This window comes from Talpa occidentalis, unplaced genomic scaffold (genome assembly GCF_014898055.3).
Source record: "Talpa occidentalis isolate TD23 unplaced genomic scaffold, MPIMG_talOcc4v2.1 talOcc4.11, whole genome shotgun sequence".
NCBI lineage: Eukaryota > Metazoa > Chordata > Mammalia > Eulipotyphla > Talpidae > Talpa > Talpa occidentalis.
The window spans coordinates 57,964,843-57,984,279 of record NW_023601104.1 but is presented as its reverse complement, the minus strand read 5'-3'; the positions used below and the strand labels follow the sequence as shown (position 1 = coordinate 57,984,279).

At 33.5% G+C, this 19,437-nt stretch overlaps 1 long non-coding RNA gene across 1 annotated transcript in view; it reads right to left on the bottom strand.

The window, feature by feature from the left end:
• Positions 1 to 256: 256 nt before the first annotated feature.
• LOC129144975 (uncharacterized) overlaps positions 257 to 19,437 on the bottom strand; it is a 185,411-nt gene continuing 166,230 nt past the window's right edge. Inside the window, exon 3 of the long non-coding RNA XR_008549902.1 lies at positions 257 to 320. This is a non-coding gene — a long non-coding RNA (uncharacterized LOC129144975). The remainder of the gene's footprint in view (positions 321 to 19,437) is intronic.

The window sequence follows — 19,437 nt, the reverse complement described above, 5'->3', positions numbered from 1 at the left end:
AATGTACTTCTGTTAATGTATGACTTATAATATCTGTAACAAATATTGTAGAGAATAACTTTATAGAGTACAAAATTATGACCATTATTAAACTTGTGTTAGGGCTCCCTGGTGGCCTAGAGTTTAAGTCTTAGCATTATCATGGCTATGGCTTAAGTTTGATTCCCAGCCAGGTTGCTAACCCACATGGCATAGCAGACCTCTTCTGTCTCGCCCACTGCCTCAGTTAGGTGTGTATTTCAGTAAACCCACCTGTTCTGCTCCACTGGGTGGTGAATCCTCTCAACCACTGCACTTCTGGCCTGCATCCCAGTTCTTCTCTGCAAATAAAGAAGGAAAGAAAGAAAGAAAGAAAAAACAAAAAAAAGTTGTTTTATAGTCATAAGCAGTTTGAAAACAGATATTCAATAATATGAAATGTTATGAAATGTTTGTGCTTGACACATTCAAAATTCTACTTTGAGAACTTGAAGCATCTCAGTTTGCCTACTATGAAGGCAAAAGTTTACTTAAACTTAAAGCAAATTAGAAAAACAAACCCTATATTTTAATAGTTTACTTATTCTTTAAATAATATTCCAACCCCTATTTTCAGTTTTTCCTTCTTTGACATAAAGGTTTTATTTACTCTGCAAGAGCTAATAAATTTTTTTTAGTTCTCAACATTAAGTGTTGTAAGTGTTAATATATATGTTACAAATGTTCTCAAGGTTTTTACTCTTCTAAGTTTTAGTATAATTTTTGATATATTGAGGTTTTAAATCGATGCTATAATTTTGTTATGGTTTCTGATAACTTGTCCCAGAGTTAAGATAACATTAACATACTTGGGGAAACCCCAAGTATCTCTGGAATTTAGATACAAACCCAGGCCCCACAGAGTGAGGACACATCCTTTATACCTCCAAAGCCCCTCAGCTTTCCTACCATGACATTTAACAGGTTACATTAGCAATGTCTATATATTTATCTGTCTCCACCACAAACCATGAACTCCGTGAGGTTACAGATAGTCTTATTTATTTCTTGGCATCAATGGGAACTTTGCCAAATTAGATTTCTCAGGTATAGCCTTCACAGGCATTCATAACCTGTATTTCAGTTTACTGGCATAATTGCACTAACCTGGATTAACTGGTACAAGTATTCAATTATATAGGCATTTAGTGCCATATACTGCCCTTCAAAATAGATGCCACAATTGTAGTACTTATAGTAGTCATATATTTGCTAGATTAGTATTTGCTGCCTCTAATGAAAGAAATCAAATCTATTGTACATTATGGGACCATTACATAATAGGTGTACAATAAATGACATGATTGTGAAGGAATGAAAGAAAAAATAAAAAACATACTTTATGGAACTCTAGACATATCTATCACCATAGTTCTGACTTTTTTGGATTTAACAATTTAGTATTCCTACTTAAATTATGATAGAAAACACTATATGCTACAAAAGACCATGAAGATAATTTCTAGTTTAACTTCTACTTTCATATTTGTGTCATATAGAAACAACCCAGAGTGCCTTTATTATTTAAATTTTGAAATAACCATCAATGTCACCATGTTGAACACTTCACAGCAAAAGCATTTTACCTCAAGCTGCCAAGGAATTGGTCTTTTATTTTGATCATGGACTCATTTTATGTATAAACATCAAAGCACAATGCTGGACAGGAGAATAATAAAAACAGATGGAAGGCATTTTCAGTTGGATGACCTTTTAGTTTATAGGCTTGAATAAGACTGAATCCAGTTGTGCTAAATAACTAGTGGTACCTTGAGCACCTGTTCAGTCTCCTAAATGCATTCAACCTTTACTACTGGGTTCTTGAGAATAACAGGATCTTGTGATGGAAGGCAGATGTGACTTGATGTTGATGTGGTTGTACAAGCCATTTTAGTGAATCCTTAAGGGTGAGAAATGCACAACCTTGAAGATGAACCATAGAGGTGACAAACATTTTTTCATGGCATTTTCTCACCATAGGAAAAAAAATATTTTCAATGTAGATCATAATGCTGTACTTATTTTTCACTTTTTTAGTATAACAGCTGACAACAAAATCAAATTGGGTTTATTCACAATCTTTTTTAATATATAGAAGATTCAAAGTATATTAAACTCATTTTTAGTAAGCTAACCAACTGTTTTATTTAACAAAACAGTACCATAGCTCAGATGCTGGGTCAGCATCCATGGACTAAAACCTCAGTTCTAAGTTCAACATTGCATTAGCCATATGAAGTGGGACAAGTTCCTCAATGTCTGGGTTACTGGTTACAATGCCAATAACAATTGTCTCAAAACAATTAGATACTTCATCATGATCACTACCATATGTACATTAACTATAAACTATTAATGTACATAACTCAATAACTATTCCCAATTATTAAGATTATTACATGAATGAAAGCTAAATAAGCATAGAACCCTATCTAACCTCTAAGATCTAAATCATGAAGATTTCATTGTTTTATGTAATCTTTCTTACCAGGCAGATCTATTGATAAATGCTTATTCATCTGAGCAGCTATTTCCTCATGATTAGTTAATAAACTGAGATTGATTTCTTCGGTTACTATTTAGGTAAGTCACTTGGGAAGGGGTGAGAGTCTTCATATGATATTCCTTGAGCAGAAACAAGTATTCACAATTCTATTAATTATGGTGGATTTTGTTTTACTGAGTGAAGTAGCCACACAAAATTGCTTAGGGTAATACAGGCATCAGTATACTAGAGGAAAAAAAGTGGAGAAATGAGATGGTCAAGAGAATTGAGAAATCTTAGAGAGAATATAAATACGTGACGAAACTTATTGTTTCTGGTATGCATTATGCAATGTGGTTTTCATTTTTTATATTTTTAGTGAAATATCGATTTCTTACTAAATCCTTGTAAAGTTTGGCAGACTTAGAAGAAAGGATACTAAGTGCATGCTGAATGGTTCAAAGGGAAAAAGGGCCTCCCCTCGTGGCGCAGCAGTTGAGCACTGGGTTGTGAGGCTGCCCACAGCCTCTGCAGCGCCAGTGTGATACCCGGCCACCAGCAAGGGTCCCACCAAAAAAAAAAAAAAAAAAAAGAAGAAGACTGCTAGTGTGAGCTCTGCCATCTACTCATTTCCACAGTTACCCTGTGTGCTCCTCCAGATGGGAAAATGTCATTATAGTTATATCCTGGCAAAGACTCTACATAGGTCCTGGGGTTATAAGAAAAGTTCCTATAGGCTTTAACCTTTCCAAACTATGAAATCCTCTCTTCCATTAACACTGTGAGCTGAATGTGGAAATGTCGTCATATTATCCCTTTAAAAGAAGGTGTAATTTTTACAGTAATGATGTACCTAAACCTGATAGCAAATACATATAAACAGAAGTACTCTGATCACACTTACATATACAAAAAATCAGCTTATTAATGATTTTTCAAAGTTTTCCAAAAATTTATTCTTAACATGGCATCCTAAAAACTTATTTTAAAGCCAGTATATACCAAAACAGCATTTATGATTTAAAAATTTACTAATTACACAGTGATTTCCAACATTTCTTAATTATAAAATCACATATATATTGCTAAATATGGTACCTTTTCAGATGGGAATAATAAAGCTAAAACAAACTAGTAATACCAAAGATGTAGGGAGGGGAATCATATTTTGAAACATGGTATTGGAGCAGAAGAAAATGTGGTAAGCAAATCTAAATACATTGTAATAAATGCATTGTGTATATATATATAACTGAAATGTATTCCAGATAACAGTTTTCAAAATTAAGTCTATAAACATAGTCATTCCTATCTTTTTATTACAAAAATCCACTGGCAATTACAATTAAAAATATTAAGCACATCTTGCACACCTAATTACATGTTGGCAGATTGATCAATATAAATTCTCTCAAAAATGTGGATAGATTTGCTAGATTGTATTCCTTTTGCCCTTAGTTTCTAATTGAAGACTATGAGATTAGGCATGGATAATTTTACCTACAGTATGAAGAAAACTGAGGAATGAAACCAGTGATATACTCTAGTTGGGATGCCAAAACCCACAAAACTCTTAAATGTTTCACACATGGCTTCATCACTTGGACTGAACTTAATACTCACTAGTGTGTCCAACTTCGCTATTTAGAACCCGTTGAACTGATGCTGAAAAATAAGCACAAAGAATACTGGAGTCCCTCATTTCTCAAGCTTTGTAAGCTCTTCTAGGAACTAAGAAAGGGATAATAAGTCTTTGAATGTTCCCATAGTCTCTGCTTGAATATTCTAAGAATGTTTATGCCTACCTCCAACTGTTAAACTCTCTCTAATTTAAAGTTTTAATGGGATTACATAACTCAATGAAAGTTTTCACATCTTTTAAGTTGTGAACTTTGGGAGTTTTTTGTTTGTTTGTTTGTTTGTTTTACTTCCTATAGCTAGGTCTTTTAAAATTAGGATCCTATTAGCTGGCTTTGGAATGATGATAACATAGCTTGGCCAGTTCAATTACCACATTTTGTCTCTTGTTTTCCTCTCATACACTTAATGTCTGCTTTGTTCAAGATAAAAGACATTTAGTGCAAATCCCCCTTGAAAATGAACACATAGAAGTTCACATAGTCATAAATTAGTGACAGGCAATCTTTCATTTCTACCTGCTTGTATCCTTTTGTCTAATTGCTCCATTAGTCTCTCTCCTTTGAAGTTTCAAATAAAGAAAACATAATGCCACCTTTAAGTATAACTAGAATGGATAAATGAACAGAAAAGTGAGAAGTATTCACAGTCATTAATTGTCCTATTGGATTCTATCTGGAAAACATGGATAATGAATATGATAAACCAAAGAAAAAATACACAATTATGCTTAGAAATAAAGTAAAAATCAGCAAGATAATCAGCATACAAGAAGAAAATGCAGGATCCACATTGCTAAGAGTCAGTAAGCAAATGCTGTTTCTTTATTATGTTGTTATCATAGGTATGACAGCTATGCTGATAGAAAATTTTGTGTTTGGGTGGATGAATACTGGAATTCACAGTTCTATTGACAGGACTAATATTAAGATAACAAAGTCTCATTTTTAGATAGTGTTTAAGTATTCAAACTATTTGATCACTTATCTTTTATTTTGTTACTGAAAGTCAAAAGAGATTTTGTTGTTCACATGTGTTAAGAGATAACCTGATGCATATTAAAATTTTAAAGAGTTTATTTGAGCAAAAATATGTTCAAACTATTCAGTAAGAAATTGGAAGTGATTAGAAGTGGTCTGCTGACAGGAAGTCAGTTGAAAGACCTCTATAGACAAAAAGCAGAAGCATATCAAAGAAACAATTGCTTGGCTAATAGCTTAAACTCTAGCTGGTATTTGTAACTGGTTGTCCTTAGGTTTTGATTTTGTAACCTTGACACAGCTTTAGGCTTAGATTTTGGTTTGCTTATATAGGACAACAAGGTATTAAAGCCACCTCAGTCTAATTTAATTAACCTAATGTGTGGGGTGTGTGTGTGTGTGTGTGTGTGTGTGTGTGTATGAGAGAGAGAGAGAGAGAGAGAGAGAGCAAACTTTTAGACTTAGTTGCTAACATTGGTAAAAATTATATAGCAAGAGGTGAGAGGGCAACTGTACATCTAAACAACTCTAAATTTCTCCCCCTATCAGAGATAGTGTGGTAAGAAAGTTAAGACTCAAAAGCATATTTTTTGACTCAGATCTCAGCATTGTTACTTACTAGCTCTGTGATCTTGGGCAAAAAACTTTTTTCTCTATGCCTGTTTTCTTTGTAAAGTGGTAATATTTATGCCTAGCTAATGGGATTTGTGAAGAATAAGTGAATGACTATATAGAAACTGCTTAGAATAGTATGTAGCCTATGACACACACCCCTTAACAATCAGGTTAAATACAAAATATCATGACATAGTGCTCTCAATTGTGTTCTGACTAACATTGGAAGATGCTATCAAATTTTACTTGACAATGCAGCATTCAAACAATCTATCAAAATTCTGAAGAGATAGACTTTTGCAAAATATAAAAATACTAATGAATATTATTTATACTAAAGGACTGCTCTATTGAGCTGGACACAGTGAACTTTACCAAAATCATGAAGATAAGTTTGTTATCATAGACATCAGAGGCAGTTGCTTTCTCTGCCATCTCTGAACCTTTCTGGTCCCACTTCTAATGTAACATAAATCAGAAATTCAAAGTTCATACAAACTAATAGCCAAATGTCCCTTAGATGCAAAAGTATAATTTCTAAAGGTATCTAGTTCCTGTTTGCTATTCCTATTTAGCAGCTTATCAATAAAAAACTGACAAATTTGGGACTGAAGCAGAGAAATAGCTTGATCTGGGGAATATGTATTAGCAAACTAGTTTCTACTCTTGTCCCCACCCACCATTACAGCTCAAGTCAATAAAGCAGAGGAAATGGAGAAATAGGAAAATATGACTTGCTTGGAGAACTGCCAGGTATGAAGAGAAAGGGGAAAGCAGTGCATCTCCTGACAGCTCAACTTTATGACTTTTGGAAATAATAAGCATAATGGAAAGAAGAGAAAAGCAGTATGCCTCTGTCTACATCTCTTATTCCTAGTTCAAACCTGATGTGTATTTTGAGAGTAAGAAAACAAACTACAGAAATACCCAGATAGGAAAAGGAAAGTAAGGGAGTTAAGGACATGCTGCCTGCTCATGACCTTGAATAGCCCACAAGCTCCTAAAAGACACCCTCCAGCTACTCAACACCACATTTATTATGAAATGGGAGAGACAGCAATTCTTATCCATGCCATTGTAACTCTGCAGCAGTGCAATGGTGGCAGACTGCACAGAAAAAAGTATCAGGAAGAAGTAGAGACCAAAGACAGAAACCTAACACCTGAAAGCAAGGGTAAAATTAGACATCATGGGTCATTACGATCCAAAAGGTAAAGTAACAGGTTCATAGCAGCAAAGTTCAGAGGCAGAGCAGATTGGGCCAACCTACCTAGAAGGACAAGACCAGAGTACACAGACAGGAGACCCTCTCCTTTGTGTACATAAAATCAAATCGCTCTCCCACTCCAACACAGCAAGGTACAATAGTGGGAGTACAACAGAAAAAAAATCCACAAGTCAGATCATTTCACCAAATAATACTTAAGTAACTGCATTGAGTGCTTAAAACCCAAAGTCTAAAACATGTCTAAAATTTTCAGTTGAAATTATCTTTCCACCTTTACACACAATACTGTCCCAAACCAACTGAGGGGTTCTATTAATAATTACATTAGTTATAGAGAAAATAGAAAAATTACATTTTCTTTCTCAATAGTAGTGTTCATGAAAAGGTGACCCCATTCTGGGCCTCCCCTGGTGGCGCAGCGGTTGAGCGCTGGGTTGCGAGGCTGCCAGCAGCCTCTGCAGCGCCGGTTTGTTCCCCAGTTGCAGGCAAGAGTCCCACAAAAAAAAGTGACCCCATTCTACTTCCTTTCTATGTAAAACAATTGTAATGAAATACATGAAAATTTGCTCTACCCACACTATCAAGAGGCCAAATGTGTTCTCACATAGAAGTCAAAATAAATGAGTCTTGTTAGTACAGAGAAATAAAAAAAAAAAATGACAAAAAAGGGAGGGATATCTTCTAATGAATGGAAATTTGGGGTTGTTTATATTTTGTTGGCTTGGGGTTGAGGGACTTGGGATTTGGGGTTTTTTGTTTTTACATGCTGTCATAGCTTTTGTTTTTCAGGAAACTAAATTGTCCAAGGGAGAAGAAAACACTTACAAGTGAAGCAAAGAGGACACTGACAGCCCAGGAGAAATTAGTATGATTTTCTATGCCTAGAATTTGCATGCAATTTTAAACAGTTAGGACCTACAGGCCAAGAATGAACATTTAGATTGCACTACTTAGCATCTCAGTTCTTAGTTTTCCCTGAAAAAAAAGTCTACAAACACACACACACACACACAAACACACACATTTATTTAACCTCCTTTACTGGATATTATTAAACAAAATTTTTCCCAGGAAAAATGAAAAATATATTTCCCAATTTGAACTAATCATATTCTCTGACACTAACCCAATCTAAAGTCAAATATATGATGATCCATGAGGGGAAAAAAAGACATTGTTTTCTAATACAACTATAATAAAGTTTTAGCCAGATTTTCTTGACAATATCCCTAAATTTTTTTAAAAAGTAAATAAAAATTAAGTTTAGGGTAGGTAATTGTTTCCCTTTCTTACAAAACATACAGCAGTATTACATATACATGTACATATATTTAAATAATCTGGGTGTAAATATTTTTATTTAAACCTCAGAATTATACTGTGCTATACAGAAAGATTAAGAGAAAATGTCAGTGCAAGTTTAATAATGGATAAAAATTGTAATATATTCATAATTCACAAAGACAAGGCATCAGTATCCATTGGATTTTTTTAAGAAAGTAAGAGTTTTCAGTGTTTAAGATAGGAAACAAATACAGTAGCAGGTAGATATGAAAATCTGATCTCTAGATCTGAGTCTTAGAAAGAGTTAATCAGACCACACCAGGATCCAGATTTCATACATGTTTTTTTCCAGACACTTTTTTTCCATGCCTCCTTTAATGAAAAGAGCAAGTCTAACAGACCAGTGAGATGTTTAAGAAAAGGTGATCCTGATACCCATGGAAGGCATGTTTCCATCAGAAGCTGGGCAGTGAACTGTGTCTCTTGACTCCTTATCTCAATCTATATGCTCACTGTTTTATCTCTTTCCAAGGCATGCAAGGAAAGTGTAATTTGGAATAAAATTAAACTGATGACAAATAAGAAGACATAAATTCATCCGATGTTTCACCTCTTCCTTGGATGTCTATTTATATAGAAATTTTAAGGAATACCATTATAGAAGGATAAGGGCCAATGCATAATTAGCAACATGAGTCATGGACTGATAAATGATTTTTATGGATGCAGAATGGCAAGAATTAATACTGTGACCTTGTCATAAGTACAAGTCTATTTTTAAATTTTCTATTTTTTCCTTTTTTGTAACTTTGGTATTTTTATCCACTCTGACTCATAGTATTGTTTTATTAGCTCTGGGCTCATGAATCATAAAGGAACCTATATCAGCTGTTGGTAATTGGTACTATGGGTAGAAAGGTCAATGTATTTTGCTTCTCAAAAGTAGGCAGAAGCAATAAATAGTTTCAGAGATCCTCCTCAAAGATAAAACTCTAAGAAACTAATTCTTCCCACTAGCTGTATTCTTCTGTATAGAATCCATTCTTTCCATGCCTATTCAAATGTCTGTTTCTTTCCTCTCCAGGAAAATGATGTTATAGGAATTATTCAAGCCTCTCTCTTAGTCTTTCAGTGGAAAGACTTTAAGACTTTCTTAAAGGTTTGTGTGACCCCACAAAATAATCAAACAGCTAGAAATATAGCATTAATATAAATTACTCTCTGTTCTATTTAATGTGGAGTAAGGAAACTCAGAGATTATAGCATCCAAGATTTTAAAACAAATGAAGTTAAAACATCACACTAAATTGCCATTATGCTAAGCGAAATAAGTCAGAAGGAAAAAGATATCAGATGGTTTCATTTATATGTGGAATATAGAGAGGCCGAACAAAGGATTAGAAAAAAGACAAAATTTGCAAATAGATTATATATATGAGACATACAGCAAGGGAGGAGAGCAAGACAGATCAAAACAGGGGAGGGGAAAGCATAAGGGGTGGGGGAGATGGATCACGGGTGCTGTAGTGGTGGGAGAACTATGAGAACTAGCTAAGGGAAGAAATCAAATACTGTGCAAAATTAACTGTAAAAAATATCATACTAAGTAGTATCTATTTGCAACAAATAGCAGCAGAAACTTGTTGCAAGAAAAATTAAGTAGATCATTAGAATCATGATTAGTCATATTTTAAGGAAAATATTCCTTTATAGATATATTTTATAATTTTTAAAATTTTACAATAGTAAACATGAAAACAATGATAAAGATAACATTTTATCATATATCTTACAAGAAAAATATACCAAGATATTTTATAGTTTCTTAAACTATAGAAAATTAACAGGCTTGCCAATATTTATTAAGAATATTAGATTTGAAATTTCCCTTTAAAACATCTAATCCCAAAAAAGAAGCGAAAAGTTAAATTAACTACATTGAGTATAAATTTGTATAGTCATTTTGGAAAATTCTTTTGTGGAGACTTAATATGAATATATGTGAATGCTATAACCCAGAAAATTCTGCATTCAGGTATATAGCCAACAGAAATGTGATGATACATTTACCAAAATACATAAATATTGACTAGCAGCATTGTAATAGTCAATGTGAAACGATCCAAATTTTCACCTATATTTTAGAAAACAAAACATTTGATGTACTCTTACAACAAAATACTACACAGTGATAAGGATATATTAACTAGAATTAAATGCAACAAAAGGTATAAAGCTCACAAACACAACCAAAATGGAAGAAGCCTGGTCCAAAAAAAAGTGCATGTAAAGTTATGAGCCCTATATCAAAGAAATTTATGCCACCAAGCTGTCTGAAATGATGATATGGCAGCTCCTTGAAAAGAAATACCGCGTACTTGGTATAAATGAATAACAATATGTAGGGTTCCAGTATGATGTCATCAGCTGTATGAATTTTCTAGACAAGTGAGTAAGGGCCAGTGATACAAAATGACATAAAAAGTGAATCCCCCAATATATTTTCATTCTACGAGGGGCAAGACATAAGTAAGTCAACAACTACAGTGACATATAAGAGAAGAAATATGCATGAATTTTCGGTGTGCTGATAAGAGCACAAGTTAAAACACAAACCCCATATTTAAGATCTTCACAGAACATGTTACTATTGGGCAATGTCTTTAGTAAATGTGAATATAGAGGGAAGAGGAATCAACTAGGGAGATAGAATTCTGACCAGTGAAAATGGTATATGATTAAGTACAGATATCAAATCTCTAGTTCATTAGATGAATACAGATTTTTATATAAACCAGACAATAAAATAAGATGACTGCAAATAGTTTTTTAAAACAGGAAAGTGATTACATCTGTTCAAGTAGCAAGAGATGAAGTTAGAATAACAGGCTACAACCACATCATAAAATGTCTTATGTGGCAAATTGAAGATTATCTTTACCCTGAAGTAATTTGTCCAGTTGTAACAGATGAAAGGAGATCTAGGACTTCAATCCCTATCTGATTCCACAATTCATCTAATCATTATGCTATATTACTCAGAACTGATTTTAGAAAGTGCAAATATCTCTTTGAAGACAGAGTATACCAGATTGTGAGCAATTAAAACATTCTAAGGGTGATTGAAAGGATGAGGTCCTAAGTGGAAAGGAATGGGAAGAGGGATTCACTAGTCAAAAGACAAAGTTTAAAAATCAGTTCATGGGTTTAAGGATATTAATAAAATGCCTCCACAAAATTATGTTTAAGTAGGTTCTGTTGCATTTAGGATAAAGAAAGCATTTAGACAAACCCTAGAAATCTGATGGTAAAATTGAGGCTACCAGACAGGGTGGGGAATAAAGTCTGGAGGGAGCCCAGTGGTCTATGGTGAAGTATTATGGGTGCCTTTGTGGTGGCCGTAGAAAGGTAACATACATTTGAAGAGGTATGAACCTATAGCTCTGAATGGTACATGGTATATACCAAGGTTACTGTAATAACAATAATTCAATTAAAATGTTTTTTTAAAAAGAAAAAAAAAACAGATAAACCATCACCCCCAATCTTCGATTTGTTTGGAGTGTATCCGATCTATAAGTTAATTACACTAAGCCTTCACCAGTTGTCTGTGAAATGGGAGGAAAAATGCTTACTCCCATAGAGGAGTGAAAATTAAATGAAGGAATGCATTTTATAATATCTATCACAATGCCTAACACACAGTAAGCTTTCTCATACTAAGGTTAAAATCAAAGTTCAGCAAATACGACTCTTTACACAAGTAGAGTGGATCATTTCAATGCTATTCTCCTAAAAGATCCTATTAGGAAGTACGTAGTAAACACTATTTCCTTAGGAAGATAAATTAGATGGTAATTCTACATAGTACACTGATGCCACTGACTTGGTAATGTATGTTGTGCCAGTTTCCTCATGATATCAATGTTTAGGAACCACTTTGGGGAACAAGTAATGTTAAAGGATAGGTGCATATAAATAACATTTGTCCCTTTCTCTCAAAGCTCTTTTCCCTACTGCTCTTTTTTTCCTAAGGCTTTAAGAAATTTTTCTTTGTTTGTAACTTAAATAGGTTTACATTTATTTTGTTGTCTGTGAGTCAAGAAAAGGTGAGAAAATGTTTTTCTCATTGAGGAGAAAAGCATGTACTTGAAATATAAATCTGTCCCAGTAACATAAATGCATGAACCAGAAGTAAGGATTTCTTAGCTAATCAGTACCATGGATATAGATTCAATTTATCTCTACCTTTATCCCAGAGATAAATATTTTAGGTCAAAATAGGACATCAGAAAATAATCAGTAGACCAGAGATCTCACACTAGGGTAAATTTACAGTTATAACTATTTACCTTAATCATAACCCTTTTGTAATTTTCAAAGACAGTATGGTTTCCACACTTTGAAAGAACATAATGAAATGTCATTGTGCAAAATAAAACCACAGGTCACTGTTTCCCTAAATCTATGCCAAATTAAGGTCATTAGAAATGCCTATCCAAATTAGAAGTATAGAGTTGTAAGACACATATATCATGATCATGGAAAATTTTTAAAGACTTAATTTTCTTAACTAAGGTCTTTAAAAGTAGATTCATCCTCCATCTTCAATGCATTCTTTTTTTGCATTATGAAAAAGCTAAATAATAAAGAAAATTCAGCCTAAACAACACACCAAAGATGTGTGAATCTTGAAATCCCACAAATCTTTTTTTTTTTTTTTTAATAGAGGCATGTTTTATTTTATTTATTTATTTGTTTGTTTGTTTTGTTTATACATGCACTGGGTACAGTCAGAAGCGCGGGAGGGTGAGAGAATTCACCAGAGCCAGAGCGGGGAGCAGAGAAGGCAGAAGGACCGAAATACACTGCTGAGGGGAGCAGCGGGCGGCAGGAGAAGTCTGCCGCCATGTGGGACCCTCCTCCGGTGGCCGGGGAGCAGCCGGGGATCGAACCGGCGCTGCAGAGGCTGCGGGCAGCTTCGCAACCCAGCGCTCAACCACTGGGCCACCGGGGAGGCCCCCCACAAATCTTTGATAACATATTTACCTACTTTTATTTTATTTTTTGACAGATGACTTGACTTTATTTTTTTAATAAATTTTATTTTTATATTCCCCATACAATTGCAACCCCCTTATTTTGACCACAATCCCTCCCCTCCCCGCCCCCCACTCCCCATAGAGTGTCTCTGGTTCATAGTTTTTTGTTGATTTTGATTTTCACTTTCTTATAGTTATTCATTTTCCTGGTCCCTTATTTCAGTTTTCTAGATTCCTGCTATGAGTGAAACCATCCGGTATTTTTCTTTTTCTTTCTGGCTTATTTCGCTGAGCATGATCCCTTCCAGTGCCATCCATGTTGCTGCAAATTGCATGTGTTTATCTTTTTTGAATGCTGAGTAATATTCCATGGTGTATATGTACCACATCTTCTTGATCCAGTCATCTACTTTTGGGCATTTGGGTTGTTTCCAAAGCTTAGCTATTGTAAACAGTACTGCTATAAACATAGGGGTACAGGTGCTCTTTGGAATTGATGTTTCTGTGTCCTTTGGGTAACATATTTACCTATTTTTAATAGTCAGCTACAGTTTATACTTCTAGCCCTACATAGTTCTGTTTAAAGGTCAATAGACAATGCTGATAAAAACAGCAGAAATTTCCAGTAGGAATGCTTTCCTTCTGCACTGTGCTAAGGTTTATATTAACAACAAGGATTCAGGAAACAGCATAATTACTTTATATATTGCTAATCTTAAATAAAGTTTTAGTTATACATATATGCTAGCAATTGTTAAATAGCTACTACTAAAAAATATTATCTACATATCAAGATATTGCTGATAAATTGCTGTATAGAAAATATTCATTTGAAACTTCTTTCTACTGTAATTTAGAGATATGGTTTTCCTCCTTTGGAGTATTAATTTTTATTCCTAAGTATCTTTTTTAAAGATCTTATTATGCAATATATATAAGAATGTATAAAACACATTTACAATCTAAAAATAATTACGAAGGTTATAAGCCAGCGGAGGCTTACAATCATCTCTGAGGTTAGGAAATAGATCTTTTGTTGCACTGTTGAAGCACATTCTTTGTCCTTCCCTGTCAAAACTCCCTACCTTAGCCTAGGGTTAATTACTGTCCTTACTTCTGTGAGTAACACTTCATTGAAAGTTTGATTTAGAACTTTTGAAAGTTTTGATTTAGAACCATAGAAACTAAATGTTTTAGAATTGTGAAGGTCCGTTTGAAAAAAACTTGTTGATATTCTGATCTTTATTATAAAATGACAATGTTGTACCCAGTCCTCACTTAATGTTGTCATTAGGTTCTTGGAAACTGTAAATTTAAACAAAAATGATTAAGGGAACCAATTTTACCATGTGCTGATTGATATAAACAAGAAAGAAGTTCCTCAGCATATTCTCGTCGCAAAAATATCACCAAGATTCTTCATATAGATCCAAAATTCTTTTAATACTAAACAACAATTTGCATTCATGCATGCATGCATGCATTTTTCTAATGCACTTGTTCCAATGCAGGACCAGAAAAGGCTAGAACCTATCTAAGGCAGCTCAGGGTACAACACAGTAACCAACCCTGAACACAACCCCTTCTATGTCAGGGTTCCCTTACACACACACTCCTTAAGACTCAGACAGGTTAGACACACCAATGAATATAACTGCACATCTTTGAGATTTGGCAGGAAACTGAAGTAGCTGAAGAAAACCTATTAAGATGTGGACAGAATAGCAAACTCTACACCAACAGTGCCCCTAGCTGGGATCTCTCTCTCTCTTTTTTTAATCAATATTGTAAGTAAAGTTGAATGAAACAATGTTATTCTAGGTTTGATTGTCCCTCTATCAATATTATGTGCTGACACACGTAACATCTATACCATGGCATTGAGCACTCAAAGAGTCCATCTTCCTAATTGCTCGTGTAGAATTTCAAATAAGCTCAAAAGAGAAAAAAACCCCAATCCAAAGAAATAGGTCTCATGGTGCATTATGATAAATAGAAATGTCTGTTAAATAGGGATAGAGCAAACATTGATGGCCAATATAACTGAGATGTTTTAAAACTGTGAAGGTCTGTTTTGAGAAAATTAACAGTATAATCAAAAATCAACTATTAAACAAGGTAATGAATCTATCTAACATCTTGCATTTCAGGTTCTCAACTTTGGACTGATTTTACTTTTTAAACAAATTTCTTCTGAATTACATGAATTTTTAGAGTTACTGGAAACCAGTTGTTAAACAGGACCTTTTTCTTTTTACAGAGATAAACCATTTGACTCTATTATATTTGTAATAACAAGATAAACAATATTGTTGGATAGTTTCAAAGACTTCATAGTAGACTTGTTCAAAGATCTCTACATATATTCTAGCCCCCAAAGAAAAATAAAAGGTAATATAAACCACAAATACATGAGTCTAATATCAATTAGAATAAAAAATAGTCTTACTAATAATCAAGTATGCCAGCAAAAAGATTAAGCAAACAAATGAAAGATAGAAAAAATGAAAATTTTACATAATCCCTTTTTATTGTTATGGCAGTAACATTCATTCACGTCAAAGCCAAGGTCAATGTGTATCATGTTTAGTTTTACTTCATCTTTCACGAAATTAATCACCTTGAAGTGGCTACCACTGTCATATTAAAGGTTATAGATCTCTTCAAAATTGTTACTGTTCTCTCAGGAGAAAATAGTTTCAATATATATTAACCAGCTAGATGTATTTTGGTGATCACAGTGTGACTTCCTCATAACCTTTCAAAACACAGAAAATACTTAATGGCATAAAATCACATTCTCTTCGTTCTTTTTATTCTCCCAACTACCTTTTTTTTCATCTTTTCAAACCTGAATTTAATCCCACATGATGTTAAAAAAAAAGTACTTGTAAAATTATTCTTTACTTAAATAAAATAAAATAAAATAAAAGCCTCAGAATTTGTCTCCCAAAAAATCATTTAAAATTTTAAAGAAAAGGTTTTATAAGAGACAGTGTCTCTCAGCAATTCTCCATATTTCCCTATTAGTAATTCAGGGATTTAAGGCTTTATATTAACTTAAAAATTCAGAAAATACACAAGAAATTTTCACTTGCCTTTTTTATTCCCTCATATCCCCTAGTCCTATAAATATCATGAAATAATTGTGAATAGTGCTTTGCCCAATGTGACCATACAGTGCTTTGCCCAATGTGACCATACAGTAAAAATCCCAATGTAAAGAGACAGTAGGTTTCTGCCCATTGTGAAGACATCTCTTGTTTAAACACACATTAAATCTCTAATAGAGAGGACTGAGGTTGTATAACTACCAACCACTGGGCAGCACCACTCTAGCATTTATAGATTGAAGATACTCTTATAAATTCTCATCTGGTTAAGTATCTCAAGGAATGCACCATAGGTTTGTGAACATAAATGCAATTTCCACTCACTAGGATACTTGTCAGAGGAGTAAAATTATGGCCTGCTTCTACATGATTTTAATATGCTTGGAAATTCATATTCATAGTCATAACTTTCAATGTTTAGTTATTTGAAGAACAGTCACCTCTGTTTCTTCTCCCTTTCTTTCTTCTGTTCATATGTAATTAATTTATAAGTAAGGCATCTAACTCTTCCTTCACATCTCTTTAACGTTTGCTACTATATTCACCCCTTGCTGCCTCTGGTACATCACTGCACCTTTATGAATGGTATGGACTCTTCATTTAACAAATATTCCACCAGTTCATCAAGTACAGAAATTGTCTCCCCCAAATCTACTTAATCTGAGTCTTACCTAGCATTTTAGAAAACAATTTCAACTATTAGTTAGGAACACAGATTATTATTACTAGCAATTCAACATCATCCATCTACTAGTCATAAATTGGTAACTTTTCTCTTTCTTGATGGTCCCAACAGTGTAGCAGCTAATGAAATCCCAGGACAAAATTTTGTTTTTAAATACTGCTCTACAATTTACCTGAGTAACCATTAATAAGCTGTATTACTTTACAAAGATTCTTTTTTCTCATATATAAATTCTTCACATTTGAATAATTTCACTGTTCAATAGATGAAACTTCTAGTACCCTGTTATTATAAAAGTGATGAGATGGGACACAGTTACTTCATCCCTAATTAGGAGGAAAGTAAGTGTTCATTATTACTGTGAATATAACATTAGCTGTAGGGTTTTTTATGGGTTGTCTGCCAGGCATATATTAAACAGAAAATCAGCATCTTAAACCATCCCATCCTCAAATCTTATAGTTATACATATTTCCTTGTTGTATTTTCAACTGATATAAGCTAGAGCAGGGGGCAGAAATGACAGTTAAAGTTTGGCGATTTTAACTCACTTAAAAGGCTAAAAAAAAGTATAGTGCTATGTTTGTTGTCAGTAGAATGATTTTGTGCACCACAGATTCATTATTCTTTCAGGGAAAGCCATATCATTTATCCCTTTCAAATCTTAAACATTTCAATTTCCTCTGATAATTTCACCCCAAAATTAAAATGCATGTTAATGAGACATAATCTTAGTTTTCCCCTAGTGGGCTACTCAGAACTGAGAGAATTTAAAACTTTATTCTTCCTAGCTGGATTGAACCCATGAGAAAATATTTTCCCTTCTTAATAGATCATTACAAAATATCCACAGGGACACCAAGCTCACATGCACATATACTATCCCCCATTGTTAACAAAGATAGATTACTTCCTCATTATTTCTTCCTGCATGACAAACCATCTCCACTTTGTATGCTGTTTCAGATCCAGAGACAGTTTATAAGATTGAGCTTTCATTAATGTTTCATGTTTACAATAATTCTGAATCTGATTTATATTAGTGGTCTTTTTGGAGAATAGTATATTTGCAATAGTATATTTCTTCCTTTTTGACAAAATTATCTATTTTTTGTATATAATAAACAATAAACTTACATATTCTGTGAATTTGATAATAAAAACTGTGTTTGTTCTGGTGATATTAGGCATTATTGGTAATTTTCTCTATGATTCATCTTGCTTATTTCTTCAATATCAGAATTCTGCTACTTTAGTTTTCTTTATTTAAACAGATGTGAGAGATGGAATTCTAGGTTCCTGGTGAATAAAAGCAGTCACCTGAATTGATTTCTTCACACATCATCTAAAAATCATATCATTTAATAAATAGAGAACACAAAACCATCTATAAACCATACCTCTAGGACAACTGAAGGACAGAACATACTCGAAAACTTAATTTACATGTATATAAAGAAATAAACATTCCATACCAGCTCCACAATCCAGGCTAGACTGGAAAGCTAGCAAATACTAAGCATAAAATAGGAGTGAACTCTGTGCACAAAAAGACAATAAAACCATCATCACCATCTTCTAAAAAAGAGGCCTACCCTTTTCTGAGAGAAAATCTTAGATCTCTGGGTTCAGGAAAATGAAGTACATATTAACAGTAGTCATGGTTAAGAAATGCTTTCCTAAAAAAGGAGAGGGAAGGAACATAAACAGAAGCATAATTAAATATCTAGTGGTAAAGCAAAATAAAAAAGCAGGCAGTGGAATTTAAAGATCCTAACAAAAAAATCAATAAAATCACAAAATCAGAAGATACCCAAAAGAGCCCCACATTTTAAATAACCTAAACATCATACTAATAGAAGGCAGCAGTCCTAAAAAAGAAGACACAGAAAGACCCTCTAACTTTTCTCTCCACCCTAAATAGTATCACTTCTTGCTATTGATCCAGCAAAAAATAACAAGGGAAGGGGGTAACATAGATCTGGAAAAGGGGGTAATTACATAGTGATGGATAGGAGTGAACTTTTAGTGGTGAACTTAATGTAGTATACGCAAAGTTTGATCTCTAATGATGCACACCTAAAATTTATAAATATAATGTTATACTGCAGTGTTACTTCAATAACTTTTTAATGACACTGTAAAATAACAGAAAATGACATGTAATAACCATACAAAGTCATTATTAAAAGAAAATTAAAATGAGAACAGAAGCATTTTAATAGATAAAATGTCCCCTCAAAAACAACCATAAAACAAAGAATACAATAAACACTGTAAAGTAAGTATCATTAACAAATATTTATAGATATAAAAAGTTAAAATGAGAAATAAAGCCAGAAGATGTGA